The sequence below is a fragment of the Spermophilus citellus genome (genome assembly GCF_964194105.1).
Source record: "Spermophilus citellus genome assembly, chromosome: 5".
NCBI classification, from domain to species: domain Eukaryota; kingdom Metazoa; phylum Chordata; class Mammalia; order Rodentia; family Sciuridae; genus Spermophilus; species Spermophilus citellus.
This window is the reverse complement of record NC_138186.1, coordinates 127,099,402-127,118,812: the sequence shown is the minus strand read 5'-3', so window position 1 is coordinate 127,118,812 and position 19,411 is coordinate 127,099,402.

Genomic DNA, 19,411 nt, shown 5'->3' with positions numbered 1-19,411 from the left:
ACTTCAGAATATTATGACAAATTTTGTTGATATTTATAAGATAATAAAACTTGACTCTTTTTTATAATGCTCACCTTGAAAATTTTACCCAAATTACAATAGCATATAACTTACATATATTTAATGAAAAATTAGCTTTAATGAGTAGAGAACTTTTAATATTTCCAAGACTATTGTGTACACATAAGCTTAAGGAAATTGAATCACTTTAATATTATTGAATAGCAAGTTAGTTTTTCTTTTTGTTTTTTTGTTTTGTTTTGTTTTGTTTTTTTAGGGAACTGATTTGTTGCTCACTCTGGTAAAAAAAACAATAACTACTCCAATTTATTTGTATCCTACACTTTGAGGCATTATTTCAAATTCTCACAAGAATCTATAAGGATGGCATTAGTATCTCCTATTAATGACAGAACTTCTGAAACTTAAAAATGTAAGACACTTGCATAAGGTTAGTAATGATTTAAATGCATGATCAAAGTGAAGACATCATGCTATATACCATGATACCCTAGGTTCAGCCCTAATCTAATTAATGAAAGGTCAGAACCTCATAGACTGACCATGTATTTCTAGTATAATTGCCTTATTTATTAGTTTTGTGTGTATCCATGTTGTCCATCAAGAAGTAAACTCCTAAGTGCTATAGACAGTATCACTTAAGTATTCTTTATTCTTCTCTGAACTAAGAACAATACTAAATATTGACTGGACATGTGATTAATGACTATATCTAAGAATATCTTTTTTCAATAAAATACAACAATTGTTTTCAATTTCCTTACAATTGCCTGGAGTTGATAAAAATGAGACTTTTGGGAAAATAATTATGTCAAATATGTGAAAAGAATTAAAATCACAATATTTTCCTTAGACATAAAAATATAGAGGTGGGGTAATTTTAAATACCAAGGGTATAATTAATAATAAAATACCTGGAAATGAAGAGTTGGTATTTAAATATCAAGGCTTTAGTCCACAGTCATATGGCACTAAGAAATTTTGTGAATTTATTGCTTAACATACTCATTATTGTGTGAATTACCATAGCAGAAAATAAGAAAATAGAAATGACCCAAAAGTACAACTTGGTTCTGTTTAATAAATTGTGAAATGCTGTATACTAATTAAAATGAAGTTATAGAATTTTAAAGTGATAAATAATGCCCAAAGCCAGGCACATGCCTGTTACCCCAGAAGCTCGGGGGCTGAGGCAGGAGGATCATAAGTTCAAAGCTAGTCTCAACAAAAGTGAAGCACTAAGCAACTCAGTGAGGCCCTGTCTCTAAATAAAATACAAAATAGGGCTGGGGATGTTGCTCAGTGGTTGAGTGCCTGTGAGTTCAATCATGGGTACCCAATAAATAAATAAATGAATAAATAAATAAGCCATGATCCAATTACATTATATATTGTATATGTGCAGGCACATGTGGGGCTGTGTGTGTGTGTGTGTGTGTGTGTGTGTGTGTGAAGATAGAAAAATGAAAACATCTCTATATCAGTTTTGACTTAGATTTCAGGACCATAAGCAGCAAATAATCTCACATTCCAAAGGCAGACACAGAGGTACAAGAGGAGTGAATTAATATCACCTTACTCTTAGAATCACATCCACTACTTCTGACTCCCAAGTATCACCAGCAGCTCATAATCTCCCCATGTGAATGTTCTCCATGTTCTGCTCATTGAGGATGAGAATGGTTCGGAAAGACAACTGAGACATCCTGATATGTGATGCAGGAATTCAAGGAACAAATTTACACCCAAATAATTCTGAAGGGTCTAAGGCTGGCTGAAGCAGTTTATGGGCAAAATGTAGAGAGCTATTGGGGGAGGCAATTGCAATCCACAAAATGGGGGGCGGGGGGGATATATTTTCTGTTGGCCTGTGTTGGGTCACATGAAAATGAGTTGGCCTTGGTTGCTATAGATCTTGCCATTAATGGACACCTATTGCTGCATAGTAAGTCACTACAAAATTAGTAACATACTAAAATAAATATTTGTTTTTTGAGATCTGCAAGCTAGCTAGAGATCAACTTGAGGTCACCTGGAAAGTTGTGTTTTAAGCTATGGTGAAATTGAGTTCTAGGTCAATTTTGCTCCACATGTTTTCATTCCAAGGCTCAGGCTGAAGAGGTAGGAATGCCCAGTATTGGCAAATGGAATTAATATTCAGAAATATTCACTCTTCTTCACTTTGCCCATGGAAAGATCTTCTGCATCATCAGTATAGGAATCTTCCCTGGAACTTCCTTCGACTAATGGGACATTAACAGTTTTTCAACACCAGAGGTCAAAAAGCATGACTCTGTTCTTATGTCATTCCTCTGTGTGAGCTCTGAAAAGGACCTCATTGGGCTACCTTTCACCCCAAAGAGGTCAAGAGAATTGGAGAGCAAAATAAATTTAAAAAGAAAGGGAAAAACTTATCTTGCTCACTTTTCCCACACAAAGTTTTTCCATGGAACAATTCTGAGTTGGGAATGAGGAAAGGCTACACTTTAAAATTAAAAAAAAAAAAAAAAACTTGGTGGGGCCTGACATTTTGAATATGAAAATAATTGTCTGAGATGAATTTCCATGTGAATATTTCTTATTATCTAAGAATTAACAGAAGTCCTACTTCTATTAAAGATTTTACTGTACCTCTGAGGATTTTGAATGAGGAGGTAGGGAGGAGGGGAAAGGAGAAAAGGTCTTCTGATTTTACCTCATGAGTCCTGATTTTTCTATGAAACATTAATAGTTACACAGGTGTGTGTGTGTGTGTGTGTGTGTGTGTGTGTGTGTGCACATGAGTGCATGCGCTAAAGAGGTAGGAAATGGAAGTAAAAATTTAATAGTGAAATTTTGTGGTTTTCATTATACACTTAATATAAACCAAGTCGTTATTACCTTATTAACATAAAAACATACTTTTAAATTATGCAGTTCAGTAAAATTCTACACCCATCCTTTGTTTTACCCCAACATAAGCAATAATAAAACATATATTATAAACTACTTAAATTTAAAAAAATAAATAAAAAATTTTGGAAAAAGAAGAAGACAGAAAATGTTATAACAACATTGACAATCTTTAATGTTATCCTGTGGCAACAGAAAACTCAGTCCTCAACATGAGGGTTGGCTTGCATGCTCTATTGAGTGGCTTTTGTAGAAACTAATTAGGTATATGAAATATAAAAATAACTTTCTTACCAGTACTAAATTCTCAGGCTGTATACATCCCACAGGGTCCTTCTGAGACATGTGTTTTTACTGAGTAATGGTATTAAATGCACCAGGTTACCTGGGAGAAGAAAGGATTCCATTTGGTTTTTCAATAGCTAAGGCTGCTTTTGATTTTTCCACATTTTTATTAGGGCATTACAGTTTCACATAGTGGTAAAATTTGTTGTTACATATTGATTCACGCACACAATATAATAATATAATTTGGCTAATATCACTTCCCTGCACATTCCCCCTTTGAGGCTGTTCTCTTTGATGAAACCTAGTGGAGCAGTGGACAGGGCCTGGAAGCAAGGGTATGCGGGTCATTTACTATAGGGAGGAAGGCAATGCAGAAGATCTTGGGAATGTCCTTCCCTAAAGATGAGTTAAGGAGGCATTCAGGCAGCAGGGGCAGAGGAAGGTAGGAATAAACAGTGACAAGAAAAATCATGAAAAGAATAAAATGCCTTTACTCAATAATTTTTTTCTCGGATTGCCCTGCCAAAGAAGCCAAAATGAGGTATGTTACAATCTAGAGTATAAATCAGACTGTAACTGAGAGATTATGCGTAGAGAGTTGAGATGATTTAGAACTTCCTGTGATTTGCCATTAGGAAAGAGGATATGGCTATATTCTGCAAAAGAGTGGGATCCACTATGGTAAAATATGACAACTGAAATGTCACTATATCCTCCCCTCCCATGTTTTCAATGGCTGCTGCCACCTGAGACAAAGGCTGAAACAAGAAACACTGCTAAGTCCGTGGCTGAACGGAAGCCATCAGATCCCAATCCAGTACAATCCCTTTTTAGTACCAACTTTCTCTCCAAATAAAATGTCCAGCTCATAAATAAATGAGAACTGTCCAAGTCAAAGCCATCCATAGTCTGTTCTACACAGCATTAACTTTAACAGGTTATTAAAACAAATGTCTCATTTCAGTACTATGCTCTGGCTAAGACCATAAGGGTAAAAGAAATGAAATCTTCTGACACTGTGATGAGAAACAAAATCAAGTGAAGAACAGAATCAGAAGTGTTTCTTACCTTAATTTGAGATGTTTGCCTGAAAAAGTATATGACCATTTTGAGTACTACATTTTCATTTCAGCTCTCAAAAGTCACAAATACTTGATTCTTGTTTAGATTGACTCTTACTTATCTTATGCCCTTTGTCACAAAGGGGAAAATATCTTTTTAAATCGTATTTACACTAACAGAGAGAGAACAAAATTTAAACTCCATTTGTGTGAGGGCCTCATTATCTTCATATGGAAACCATGTTGCACATTTTACATGCTGAACAAATAATAAACAATCAAAATATACTAATGGTTTTATTGACTTTCTCAGTGCTGTCAAATCTCAACTTTCTAGATAGATGTAAGAAACCTTGGCAAAGACAATCCATAAATAACGATCTTCTTGTAATGAAATCTTAACTGACTACTTTGCATTTCTTCATGGGTTCTTATATCAAGACAGCAAAGCTTGTCAGTTGTCACCCACACAGAGCAAACAGAGACTGCAGATGTTCATGGTGTTAATAAGCAATTACTCATATGTCCTTGCCAGGTTTAAAGGAATTCAAAAATTTTGATGAAGGCTGCAAAGAACCAGCCTGGGTTCTTGGTAGAACTGCTTAAGAAAAATTTCATCCTGAGCCCAAGTATTTTCATAACCCAGTCTTCAGGCAGGCTTTCTGAAGCTCCTTTGTGGGGTCTCAGAAATCATAAGCACACACCCAGGTTTCTCCAGTGAAAGATCTTTGCATGGCTAAGTCTAAAACAAATAATACATCAAAAATATGTTAAAATAGGGCTTTTACCAGAATGTCTGTTGCTGCCTATGGCATTCAATAAGATCATTATTCACTGATTGAAGCCCAGAGAGCATTGAAATAATATAAAATGGTAACCCATGAGATTTCCTGATTGGTATTCATTTTGAAGATACAGATGTGCATATATACAAACACACAAAAGCACATGCTGTCATCAAAAGCACATGTTGTCTTGAAACTATACAACAAGGATGGCTTGAAAAGGGATATCACAAACTTTATTGTCATTTAAATGATTCAAAACTTATGTACTAAGTTAAGAAAATGTGCTAATTATTTACAAATATTAAGAAACACCTGAAACTTCTGAGAAAATTACATATAAGAAAAATAGAAATCTATGCTTAAGTATGGTCAAAATATACAGGGTATTGTCAGCAACATGTAAGCCTATATTCAGAAAGATATATATTATCAGTCATTTTTAAAAATAAAATCATCAAGTTTTAAAAGCTATTAAGTAGTCTTTAAAAAGTAGGTAAAGAGACTAAATCAAAAGTTTACCCAAGTCCAGAAATCAGTGAGGCAGGACCCCAGGTGGAATACCAGGTAGGATTAGTAGGTAAGAAAGAAAAATGTGGCAAATCTATAAATTCTGGGAAAGGAAGAGTTAGAGGTCAGGCAATAATAGACATAAATATTAGAGTGGATTTCTTGATGTCATGTGCAACACTCAAGCATATATACAGTTACAAATGACCTATTGGAGTGAACAAGGATACATGCCCAGCAGTCCAGGCCACCCCAATAAGATGTACAACATCAACTCAAAGGAAGGTATGGGATGTTGAGGAATATCAACAGTTTTATTTGATAGTTTGAGATATTTTCAAATAAGTATCTCTGTCTTGGAAGACACAGGTATAATGAAGTGTCTTACTTGAAGATTTAGAAACTGCTATGGTTTGCTTATGGTTTGTCTCCACAAAATTAATGCTGTGTCTTGGTTCCAAATCATTGGTGTTGGGAGGTAGAACCTAGTAAGACATATTTAGGTCACATAGTCAAAGTTCTAATGAATGGATTTATGCCTTTCTCATATGAGTGAGTTTTCTCTCTCTCTCTCAAAATTCAGTTGCCATGAAAGCAGATTGCTATGAAAAGAGTCTGACTTCCTTACTGCTCCTTCACAGACATGGACTTGCCCTTCTTTCCTCCATGAGTTGAAGCAGCATGAGGCCTTTACCAGATGCAGCGACCCATTCTTGAACTTCCTAGCCTCCAGAATTATAAACCAAAATAAACTCCTTTATAAGATACTCAGTTTCAGGTATTTTGTGATAACAACAAAAAATAAACTTAGAAAATTGGTACTGAGAAGTGGGATTTTGCTATAGCAATACCTGTAGAGGAGTAAGCAGCTTTGGGATTTGGTATTGGGAAAAGATTTAAACAGTTTTTAAGTCAATGCTGAAAAAAAGCCTAGAATGTCATCAATTAAGGGTCAAATTTTGGTCAAGGGGCAGAAGAAATCAGGACTAAGAAAATCTGGAATTTCTTAGTGAAAAAACAGTCATGATGAGAATACTGATAGAAAGATAAACACTGCAGCCATTTGGACAAGGCCTCAGTTGAAAAGGAGGAATATTTTATGGGAACTAGAGTGAAAGCCATCCTTGTTATATAGTTGCAAAGAACTTGACTGCATTCTGTCCATGCCCTGAAGGTTTGTGGAAGGCAAAATTTAAGAGTGATGAACTAGGATTTCTGGTGCAAGAAATTGCTGAGCAAATTGTAGAAGTGGTTTGGTTGGCATAAGGGAGAAAAGGGATGGCCTAAAGGCAGAATTTCAAATTAAAAGGGAAACACAGCATAAAATTTTGAAAATTCACTGCCTGGTCATGTAAAGAACAAAAAAGAATGCTCAGGATGGCCAACCAATTGTTTTTTTGTTTTGTTTTGTTTTGTTTTTTGTTTGGTTTGGTTGGGTTTTTTTTTAAGAGATAAATATGAACACAAATGAATGCAAATGGTATTGATCAGACAATACAAACACAACCCATATAATACAATCAATATATCAAGAACTATGTAATGTTTTGAACAACCAACAATAAAAATTAAAAAAAAATAAATATAACCCAAGGCCATTTCCAAGATCTTTAAGGTTGTCTTTCCTGTGGTAAACATAGACCTCTGGGAGGGCAGGATGCTATGAAGGGACTGACCAGGGCATCTTACACTAGTGTGCTGACCAGGACCACCTTGAGCCTCTGCTTCCTGCATCCTGGTTATAATACAACTGGCCCCAGAAGTGGATTAAATTGCTACTTAAGAATGTGCAAGCAACAATCCTTAGATTCTAGTCAATGTGTGGTGCTATTCTGCAGGCATATAAGACATAGAGATATGGAGATCTTCTCTTTTCATACACACATGCTTGCCTTTCCATTTGCTGTGTGAATTCAAGCAGCACAGGGACTTCCCCAGATGGAGCTACCTGGTCTTGGACTTCAAGCCTCCATATCTGTAAACCAATGAGGCTTCACTTCTTTATGACTCTTCATATTTTGTTATAGCAATAGAAATTATACTAAGAGGGCTACACATTAAACAAACATACCAGTTGGCCATGGAAAGGTAGGAAGGCAGAAGTGTATTTTTCTGAATTATTTCTGTTCTGATGGAGTATAAGCCATACTATATACTCCATCATATACCCCATACTATGTAAGTCATACATATGGGGTCCTGATCCGCTAGGTCTGATGGATTTAAAAGAAGAAGAAGTAAGATTTCTCTTGCTCTTGCTCTTGTGCAGTAGTGCGCTTGCTCGCTCTCTCTTTCTCTCTCTCTCTCTCTCTCTCTCTCTCTCTCTCTCTCTCTCTCTCCACACACACACACCCCTCATTCTCTCTCCTTCTCCCTATTATCTTCCTGTTCTGAAAGAAGAAAGGCCATGGGAATACACAGCAAAAAGATGGCCATTATAAGCCAAGCAGAGATCCCTCACCAATACCTCAGTCAGATAAAAGTTGGATCTAATATATCCAGCCTGCAGAGTTGTGCCTCAGCAAACTAATACAGCTTATTTCTTGATAATCAGGGTGAAAGAAAGTGATAATAATGCAGAGGAATTCCTAAGCCACATGGAATGAGGGAGAAATAAATAAGGCTATACAGGGATTGATACTAAATTGGAATACCACCATGAAGAGCCTGTAGTCTACATCACGACCAGAGAGAGAAAGGCTTCTTTTTTCTCTCCACCTCTCACTTTAATTACAGCCCATCTTCCTTCTCAGTTCCTCCATTCTATCTCCCTTCAATCTTATTTTCTCTTCTTTCATTTTTCTTTTTATTCTGTTTCTGTTGTCCTTTTCATTATTCCTTCAAATTATTAATACATGTCCAAATAAATTATTTATTTGATATATGTGTGTATGCACAAATGTATATATTTTATATATAATACTATATATATATTGTATATAATGCTTAAATATAATTATATGTATTTGTGCATACTTTGTCTCAACATGTAGTGATCCTGGCCTTATGGAATGACATGTGCAGGACAAAGTAGTAATTTGGATATAAAGTATAGGTGATTTGTAGAATAAAAGATGGAAATAGGAAAAGTTAGTTGGATGATTCACTAACACTTGCACAAACAATACTGCATAATTCATTTAAACCAAGCTAAATGAATTTCCCAGCATACAAATCCAATGAACCTACTGTTGTGAATGTGCAAGAGTGTGTGTGTGTTTGTGTGTGTGCAAGCGCGCACATGTGCATGCGCATGCCAAATCAGATTTATGTAAGAATGGAAAAATGGAAATAATAACATCTTGTACAAAGATGACATAACCAAAGCACATATATTTCTTACATAAACGTTGAGATCACAGAAAGCATTGTATGTGCACAATCATGTGAATGCTCAAGCAGACAAAGAAGCCTATGAGACAAGTCAGTTTTTTATGTATAGCTAAAATAATTGAGAATACAAATCTATTATTATATCCTGAATAATGCTCCATATTGTGAGGCAGTAGGGTTTCAGTTTTCAATTTCGACAAAACAGAAATTGTCAAGGTGTTTGCCTTGCAGGACTTATCCATAAGATTTGAAGCACAGTTTTAGCTTGAGGCCTTCCAACCCCATCTAGCACCTAGAATCTCTGTAAGAAGCAGCTGATCCCAAGTCATTATGCTAAATGATGCACATTAGCCATTCAGATGCACCTTGATAAATGTGAGTATTATTACATCTAACCTGACTACTCTCCTGTTATCAAATTAAATGGTCCTGATAAAGACTGATGCATCTTTACAGTGGGTTTATTAAATAAGTTGCCCTTTTTAAAATGTGGTGATATTAACGAAAAATATAGTTCCCCAATAAAAACTCTTGATATTAATGGACATTTTGTGCATTCTTGAGGTCTTATTTGTCTACCAAATATAAAGTTATTTTTGCAACTCTTGAAGTTGACCTTTAAAGACCACTGCAACCTTCAAATCCTACTGACTACAACAAATACTTAATTCAACTATTCAAGGCTGAAATGGTTAACCAAATTTACAAGTTTTGGAAGTTTTTCTACATCATAAAGTTTACCAGAGATACCATTGCATTGTGAATCAAATCAGCAGATCAGAATCAGAGTTTTATCGATGTTGTTACAGGGAATATTCACTGTAGCCATTTAGACAATGTTATTAGAAGTCTAATGTCATAGGCCCTCAAGCAAATAATGAAGAATATCAAAGATGCTACTCCAAATAGAAGAATGAAAACCATGCCTAACTACTTAATATGTTTCATGATGATAACAATATGTGCAACAAAGAAACAACACTTAAAAATCTGCAAAGAATTTTCATTTATTCTCTAACAATTTCTCATTAGGCAGACTTATTGCAATTACCACCTCTCATTTCAGAGATAAGGAATGCAAATTTAGGGGCATGTATCCAGCAAGTCTAGAGAAAAGCAGAACAGAGTTATATGACTCCTGACCCAACATCTTCCCACCTTCAACAAACTTTGTTCTACACATAAGCAAAACTGCATATTAAGCCACGATACACTATACTTCTTTAATATGAATATTGATTAACTAAAATGCTCCAAAATAAAAAAAAAAAGAAAGTAGGGCTTTCTTATCCAATGGCATGAAAAGTCCTAGTCAGTATCTTTTTTTAACTGAATGAGCTTTAGTCTCTGGGCTAACTCTTTTGCAATGTCAAAGAGTAAGTTGACAGTAATTGCTGTGGTTCAGGGCTATGTACAGGCGTAATGCTTTGCTTAATGGTTTGCACAGTATAAGAATATTAATATTCATATCACTTTAACCAGCACTTAATTTTATTTTTCATAGAGTAAGCCAATTTTCTGAAAATGTGGATCTATCATTAAATCCCTACTTTTCCCTATGTAGGAGGAAACAGAGTATGTGCTTATTATAAAAGTAATTGGAATACATCAACATAGTGTTTGTATTGCCATATTTAGAAAGCAAAATTTATTTAAACTATACATTTATATGAATATACCTAGTTATGTAGTAGGTGATGGCATTTGCTTTGTAATGATGGCATTTCTGATTTTTAAATTGAAACTGAAAAAAAATATATATATTTGCATTGTTTCTCTTGTGGGAGTCTTATAGTCATTAAAAAATGTTTCATTTTTTGTCCTTAGTGAAATGTGTTTTATTCTTATTTAATGAATGCTTAGAAATATTACTATTATACAAAGTATAATGAGGGATTCCACCTCACAGATGTGCGCTGGTATTGCAACATACAATCTCGTCATCATACAGTATAACTTTAAAAAAGAGGATTGCATTGCAGTCTGTGCAACATTTTGATAAACAAATGCAGCAACAGAAGGTTATTTAAAGAAATTATTCTTTGGAGACAGGTGTGGTGACACACATCTGTGAACCAGTAGCTCAAGTGGTTGAGGCAGGAAAATCACAAATTTGAGGCCAGCCTCAGAAATTTAGAGAGGTTTTAAAGCAACTCGGTGAGACACTGTATCAAAATTTAAAAAAAAAAAAAATAAGAAGGGCTGGAGATGTGGCTCAGTGGTTAAGAGCACCTTCAATTCATAACACCAATAAATAAATACACACAAACACACACTCATATTTAATTATTTAATCTGTACACTTTAAACAAACTGATGATTTGAGAATAAATGAAAGCAAAATGGTTTTAAAAATTAATTTTTGGAATTTGCTAGGGGAAATCAATAATCAATTATAATAAGATCATTTTAATAATTTGCATACAATAACGTAAAAAGCTGACATTTCGTGAATATCGTATGTTTCTGTAGGCCTGAAGTTTGGTCATACTTGCTTTTTATGATTTACAGTTTCTGTACTAGGCCACGGATGTAAACACATGCTGACCAATTTGATGATGTCCTAATGAAAATTTTGTCAGGAATTTTCTCCAGCATTCTCCACTGAGACCAAATCACCATGGGACCTTTTCATACAGAATCTTCCATTTCATCCCTTAATGTTCAGCTGTGCTTTTCATTTTGTTTAATTAATCCTAGAGAGGGCCTTATTTACCACTGCCACCTGAGAGAGAAGGTATGATGAGACAGTCTTTTACAGTCATTCTTGGCTCAGAATTCTCTTTTCAGTATTAGGAACATATGTGCACTGTTGGCGGCCTAAGATCACACCCATCTGCTCAGACGATGAGAAATCTGCAGGGAAGTTAGTTGCTTCCTTGCCTTAGGGTTTAAGTGTCATAAAATGATAGGTGTATATGAACAAGCTGTGGGACCCTTGACAATGCTTTCATTTCAACTGTTCCCAAAGGGCCCAAATTCCTCCTTCTACACTCTTCCTCAACACTTGCAGAAATATACGGGGAAAGGGAACAAAACTCTGAGAGTTAGTTAGCAGGAAAAGAAATGCTATACAAATTTGATTAAATTTATTTAAATCCTAGAGATGACTTCAGGAAAAAAGTAAGCACCTGATGTAGAATTCCACTGTGAATATGCTCATTCTAAAAGGCCTTATCTTATGCAGGAATAGAATGGCAGAAAAAAATAGTTCTCCATCCATGGTAGGAAATTGTCATAGAAATAGGTGGTCAATAGGTAGTAAAAAGATAATTATCATTGACTTCTTCAAAAGTAATTGAAAAAGTCTACCCAACCCCTAATCAACAGAAAAATAATAACAAGTAATTTTGGTATGTGTCTTGTACATTTGAGGAGCAATTTAAATACGCAAAAATGTTCAATTAGAATGCAATATGAATTAGACACTCTGCTAGATATAAAGGAAGTATGACTGCATTAATATACCCTGAAGCCAGTCCACTCCCCTGACCTCACACACTATCCAACATTTAAGCCAAATACCCATCTCTCCAGTACTTCTAAACACCTCTTCATCAATTATTTTAACTCTACTATGAGGCAAAGACTGAAGAAATATCTTTCTCCATATATGTGTAATTTCATTTAATCTTCATATTGATCTTCTTGCATAACCATATTAGACTTTCTCAGAGCTCATAACTATAATTATTTTTGATGCTTATCCCCTCTAGATCCCACATCTGTACTGACAATTCTCCCACAGAAAGCAGGCAGAGACAAGATTAGAAGTGCATGGTCAAGATGTAGAAAAATTCAGATTTGTTGCCAAAAGCCACCAAAATGCAGACCTTGATCTATTAAAATCTCTTGAACATATATATAATCATTTAATATAGTTTATATGGAATTCAGATGAACTACCATGGTGCTGGGGATGTAGGGACTAGAGTAGGCATTGGGAACAGAATCAAATACTTGAACTCAGTAGCAGTAATAGGACAGTGCACAATATGATAGTTTCAGATTCTTTCTCAGTGGAAAAAATAAATGTGTCCTTAGGTGTTACAGAACAAATACAACAACTAGGTAATCCATGAACATTTGTAGTTCTACCACATCTCCTTAATTCTTTTTTTTTTTAATTCTGATATGTGTAAATGTTATATTTTGATGTTGAGGATGGTGGGGGATATCGGATTACGGGATTAACAAGTATTATTTCCTTCCTCCAACAATATGTATATAAGAAACTGATCAAATATCCTGATAATAATTCTTCCACTTATACCATGAGCTCTTTGAAGAAGGAATAGCACTAATAAGGCATCTCAGTAATCTAACTGAGAGTGGATAGAGTCTAAAGGAAAGCACAGCCAGCGGAGACAGAACAGTCAAGAGGACATGTATTACAGAGGAGATATCAGTAAAATGATGTTACCACCTCCGTGTGCAAGAAAGAAAAATAGCCCTAAATTTGGGCAAATGGATAAATGTTGGTGGTATTAATTGAGTTAGATATTTCAAGAGGGGAAGAAGATATAAGAGAGAAACTTAAGAGTTCTATTTGACTCTTTTATATTTAAAGTACCATGAAATACGTTCACAAAAAAAGAACTTTGACAGGGCCAATGAACTGAATGAGCCAATGTTCTTTGGGATGTTGCTTTTTTCTAAAAGAAATGAAAGCACTTTCCTGTCAGGCATTAGTAGATTTTTAAAAAAACATCCTTAGAAAGGCAGCCACACAGCAGTGATAGGGCCTCCTAATTTGCCAGCCGACAGACCAGTGCTTCTAATTAGGCAGTTTTAAAGACAGTTACTGCTAAGTCTTACTTATTTAAATTCCAAGGAGTAAGTAAGAACTTGTTTTTGTTGTTAGCAGTAACTTCCTGGCTTCCCAGCCAGGAGTCACTACAAAAAGAAACCCAGAGAAGAGAGCATTGCCCACTGTTCACGCTGACACTTGTGGACACTGTCAGAGACTGGAGAACAATTTTAGAAGCCAGAAATATGGTTTCAGTTGATGAAAAGATGCCTCACAGGCAAAAGAATATTTTGTGACTATTGGGGGTTCAATTACAGTGCAGGAGAAATATAAATGTATGAACCAGGATAGATCAGTCAATCAATCAATCAATCAATAACTCCCCTTCTCCCCACCTCTTCCTGTAATGCTGATATTTTATCCCTAATCACTAAAAATGATGTCACCAGTTAAAAATAACCTACTACTCTGGGAAGCTGAAAGGGTAGGCATGAGTTTTATATGAGACAGAAGCAGCGGTGGGGGCATGTGCTCCTTGAAGGACTGATACATTTGATGCCAAAATGACAAATGCCATTGAATCAATACCACCAGGGATATAAGGAAGAGTGAGGAGAAGCCCACAATGCTACAAGGATATAGTCATGTGCATTAAACGCTTCCACTCAGACTTGAAAACTCTAGGGTCTGAACAAAAGCAAAAGCCAGCATGAGGGCTGAAGTAGCATGAAATGAAAATCAGGCAGCTCTTCATTTCCCCTTCCTGTGCAAATCTTCCAGGGCTGAAATAACAAAATGCCACAGAAATTCATTTTTCATAGTTCTAGCGGCTGAAAGTCCAAAATCCAGGTATTGATTTTTCTTGAAGCCTGTCTCCATGGCTCTCATATGGCCACCTTCTTACTGTGTCTTCATGTAGCCTTTTTGTCCCCCAGCAGGCTTCCCTGTTGTATTTCCATCTTATTTTTAAGGTCACTACTCCTGCTGGATTTGGGGCCTACCTTTATTACCACATTTAGCCTTAATTTTCTCCTTAAAGGCCCTGCCTTGAAATAATAGTTGCATTCTCCCCTGGAAGGAACCAGGGGTCCTTAGAGGAATGTTTTGTTCCAGGCTTGGATCAGAATAAAACAGGATCTTCCTTTATGCCAGAAAGTTAAGTACCTAAAGGTGATTAAGACCTGTCTAAAGGACAAAGAGGTGAGCTTGGAGGCCAAATCATTACCAATTTGATCACTGAATAAATAATAATTGTAAACTATTTTAATCCATTGCATAAAATAGAAAACCAGAGTTCGTGCAGACAGAAAAGAGGAAAATAATGTGAAAATTTGATGAAGAACAGGATATTTACATAGACTCAAATTACCTCCCCTTGAAATATTCACTAATTGCCGCGGGACCAATAGTAATTTACAATGGAGAAGACTGGAAGTAGCACCTTAATTAACTGATCAATATGAACAACATCAATAATGGGACAGATTAATGCCAGAAGCCACCTGATGAGGTGTAAGGAGAAGAACACCGTATCGCTCCTGTGACTGTCCTGCTAAGATGTATGAGTTGAATCTACTCATGAGACCATCCAGTCAGAACCTATTGAGAGACATTTTGAGATAATGTGTTTGTACTTTTTAAAGGTGTCAAAATAAAGAAATTGGAGCAAAGGTTGAGGAACTGTTCCAGATGATAGGAGACTAAAGAAACATAACAAATGCATTGCATGATTCTGAACTGGATCCTTTTACTGTAAAGACCATTTGTGGTCTTTAAAAATAGATCCTGAAACTTAGATGTTAGCAATGCATCAGTACTAACTTACTGATTTTTATGGTTGCACTGTGGTCCTGTAGGAAAATGTCTTTGCTTGAGGAAAAACATACTAAAATATTCAGACTTGATGGGTTGATGGGGCACAAGTTGGCAATTTCAAATAATTCAGGGGGAAAAGAATGTGCACAGTGCTTCCAGATATTTTTTTTAAATTTTAGGTTGTTTTAAAAATTGAAGGAAACAAAGGACAAAATATATAAGCTACAGTTACAGAAAGAAGACAAGTGTAGGAAAGTGAGCAGGAATTACTCATAAAGGGCAGGAGAAATCTCTCAGGGTTGATAGAAATGCTTTATTTCTTAAATGGAATATGGATACTTGGGTGTATACATTTGTCAAAACCCATCAAACTCTATGCTTAAGATCTATGCACATGGCTGCATTGTACCTTAATGAAGCAATAAGCATACAAAAAATGAGGGCACTGAGTTCAGGCAACTCATTCAAACTGCTTGGTTTAGAAATAGAGAAAAGAAAAGAGGCTTAGCTAGAGCAGATTCCAGAATCAAAGAAAAGAGCTTTCCTTTTGTTTATTTTCTTTTGTTTTGTCTCTAAATGTGGCTTTGGAACAAGTGACTAAATCATATGAATTACCTGAGCATGCTGAAGAAAAAAGCAGGACAGGGAAAGAGGCTGAAACTAGAGAAAAAAAGAGAAGTTCCCAGTCACAAACAGGGTAGATAGCAGAGCACAGCCCTGAGGAGAGGGGAGTGCAGGATCTGGTCAGAGGTGCACCTCATTCCTGGGACCACAAGAAAGGAATTTTTGGATTGGCTAACTTCACTTAGCATTATCTTCTCTAACTCCATCCATTTACCTGCAAATGCTATGATTTTATTCTCTTTCATTCCTAATATTCCATTGTGTATGGATGTCACATTTTTTTTATCCATTCATCTATTGAAGGGCATCTAGGTTGGTCGCATAGTTTAGCTATTGTGAATTGTGCTTCTATAAACATTGATGTGGCTGTGTCCCTGTAGCATGCTGTTTTCTTTGATACAAGGAGGCTGATTCATAGTGGGATAGGGAGCGGGAGCATGGGAGGAATAGATGAACTCTGGATAGGGCAGAGGGATTGGAGGGGAAGGGAGGGGGCATGGGGTTATTAATGATGGTGGAATGTGATGATCCTTATTATCCAAAGTACAGGTATGAGACATGAATTGGTGTGAATATACTGTGTATACAACCAGAGATATGAAAAATTGTGCTCTATAAGTATATTAAGAATTGTAATGCATTGTGCTGTCATATATAAATTTTTTAAAAAAGAAAGAAAGACAGGGATTTTAGGCTGTGAGAAGAACTAGAAGCTGAAAGTCCTCTCACTGGATATTCCTAGTTTTCTTTTGAAATACTATTTGGGGTCATCTGTTGAATACTGAGAGTTTTAAATGGCTAAAAGGGTTTTCAAGGTGGTGAAGCTTAAAATTTCAGTACAGGGACCAGGATAAGGATCTGCCTAGGCATTCTAATTATGTGATGGGAACACTGTGGCTTTACTCACTAATCCAGACTTCAACTAGAAGAAAAGATAATTTCCTTAAATCTGTCCTTAGTCTGATTATGCAGGCTCAATCATCTTAATCCCTTAAGTCTACCTCATAGAATAACAATTTGCTCAACAAAGAAGGATGTAAAGAAAATAGTGCAGTAGGCTTGAAAGAAATGCATGGTGTCCTGACCCACTCAGAAACCTCAATGTTAGGTGATTCATCTGTAATAAATGTGTTGATGTCAAGCTTTTTGTATTTTCTAGCTTAACAGCATTAGAAGGTTTAGAAGGTGTGGAAATTTCTTCTGAAAGGGCAGAGGGAGACGACTTTGATAGTTGTTTATAGGCTGCTTACATGGTTCACTAGCTGGTGACATGTTTGTTCTTTTTTTAAAATTTTTTGGTACCAAATTTGCTAGGATGTTGTCTATTACATTGATTTTTATTAATAGCTTTACTATTTTAATTAGAATTCAAAGTTCAGAACTACTTCTTAAATAGCAAGGCAGAATGTGAATACAGAAAATGGGATTTTTTTTTGTCCAAGACTGAATCAAAAATAAAGCTGGGTAGCCTCTGTTTTTAGGGTCTTCATGTGTGTCTCTCACTTTCTGTTCAGGACTGTTTCTCTCATTGCTCCATAGGAACTGGGTTATAATCCACCCAAGTAATTTCCATCCTATAACCCTGTGTCACCTGTTAACTATCTTTAATAGTCTATTTTGAATAAAATTTAGAATATCATATTCAACTAATACAGACTAATTACAATTCTAATCCAAAAGGATTACTTTTTTCTACAATTTAACTATAACAGTATTTCTTCCATTCAGGCAGTATGTTACCCCAGAAGAAAAAATAAATTGGCAAGTATATTTAATTTCACTGTTTTTATGAAGGAAATAATAAGAGAAGGGTGCTTATTTTCTGATGTGAATTCAAGCAGATTACTCAATAATATCACTGGAAAAGTTGTATATTAAAATTGCATTAAGAACTAATTTAAGTAATGAGAATTGAGTCCTTTCCTTTAGGTGCAAATTTCCCCATAGGTGCAATTGATGAAATTGTTTTATTTGTGAGCTGTTTTGTTTTTGTGGCATGATTTAGTTGAGTTGGAGAACATCAGGCAATCACTTTTTATAGTTAGCTTGGAAACCAAACATTTTTGTTCCAAATATTAGCAAATACATGATATTGAGAAAAACAGGTTTTTTGTTTTTCAATATCATTGGATCTAGAGTCTTATACTGCTAATCATTCTATAACCCTCAAGCCATATGTGATGCACAGAATATTTCATACTGCTTTCTGCTAAGTCACTTTATTGAGTCAAAAAACTTTCTTTGGACTGTGATATGAGTTGACCTGGAAAATAGAAGATTTTAAAACAGTCATCTCAACAGACACAGATGGACTCACACAGAGGCAAGTAGGAGGAATTCATGAAGCCAGCTGTCCAGAAATGAATGACAGATTCTCCTTGACTGATCTCTCCTTCAACCTAAAATAGTACTCCTCAGACTGTGACTTTTATTTCTGTTTCGATAAATTTACATTAAAATTTGACCATGAAGAAACTGTCATTGTACATTACATTAATGAGGTGAGGTGGGATTCCTCAGTGGTTTCTCGGGGACACTGAGGGTAAATAAAGGAAAGTGATCTTCAGATATTTAGGAGAGCCGATATGTTATGAAAAACAGAACATGAGATTTAGATCCAGCCACAGTTCCATACTAAACTTTGGTACTTAAAAGTTTTATAAACTCAGGTTCCTCATTTGTTCTATAAAGGCAATATGAACTGTCCAAAGATGCTATTAAGAATCAGTAATGTGATGCATGAAAAATAATTAGCCTTTTTGTGGTACCCAATAGCAGGCAACTTTTAGTCACTTATTGCAGGCCCAATTCATCTTATCCCTTAGGTTCTATTGTTTTGCCTTAGACAACAAATGAAAGATGAAACAAGTGAATTTTAGTGAGTTCCATTAATCAGCTAAAACAAGCAATTTCATGTTGAAAGTATTTAATAGGTAAATCCATAAGTGAAAAATAAATGCCATAATCTTATTCATTCACAAGAAAAAAAAACTGACAGAATGAATATTCCAAATACAAGATGGATGAATTCAGGGATGAATCCACTGAAAAAGAAATTATGAAAACTACCCCATTCACAATAGCCTCAAACAAACAAACAAACAAACCAAAAAAAAAAAAACATTTTGGAATAGGCTTTATGATGTTGAGATATATTCCTGTTATCCCTAGTTTTTCTAGTGTTTTGAACATATAAAGTTGCTGTACTCTGTCAAATGCTTTTTCTGCATCTATTGAGATGATCATATGATTCTTATCCTCACAGAAATAGAAAAAGCAATCATGAAATTTATCTGGAGAAATAAGAGACCCAGAATAGCTAAAGCAATCCT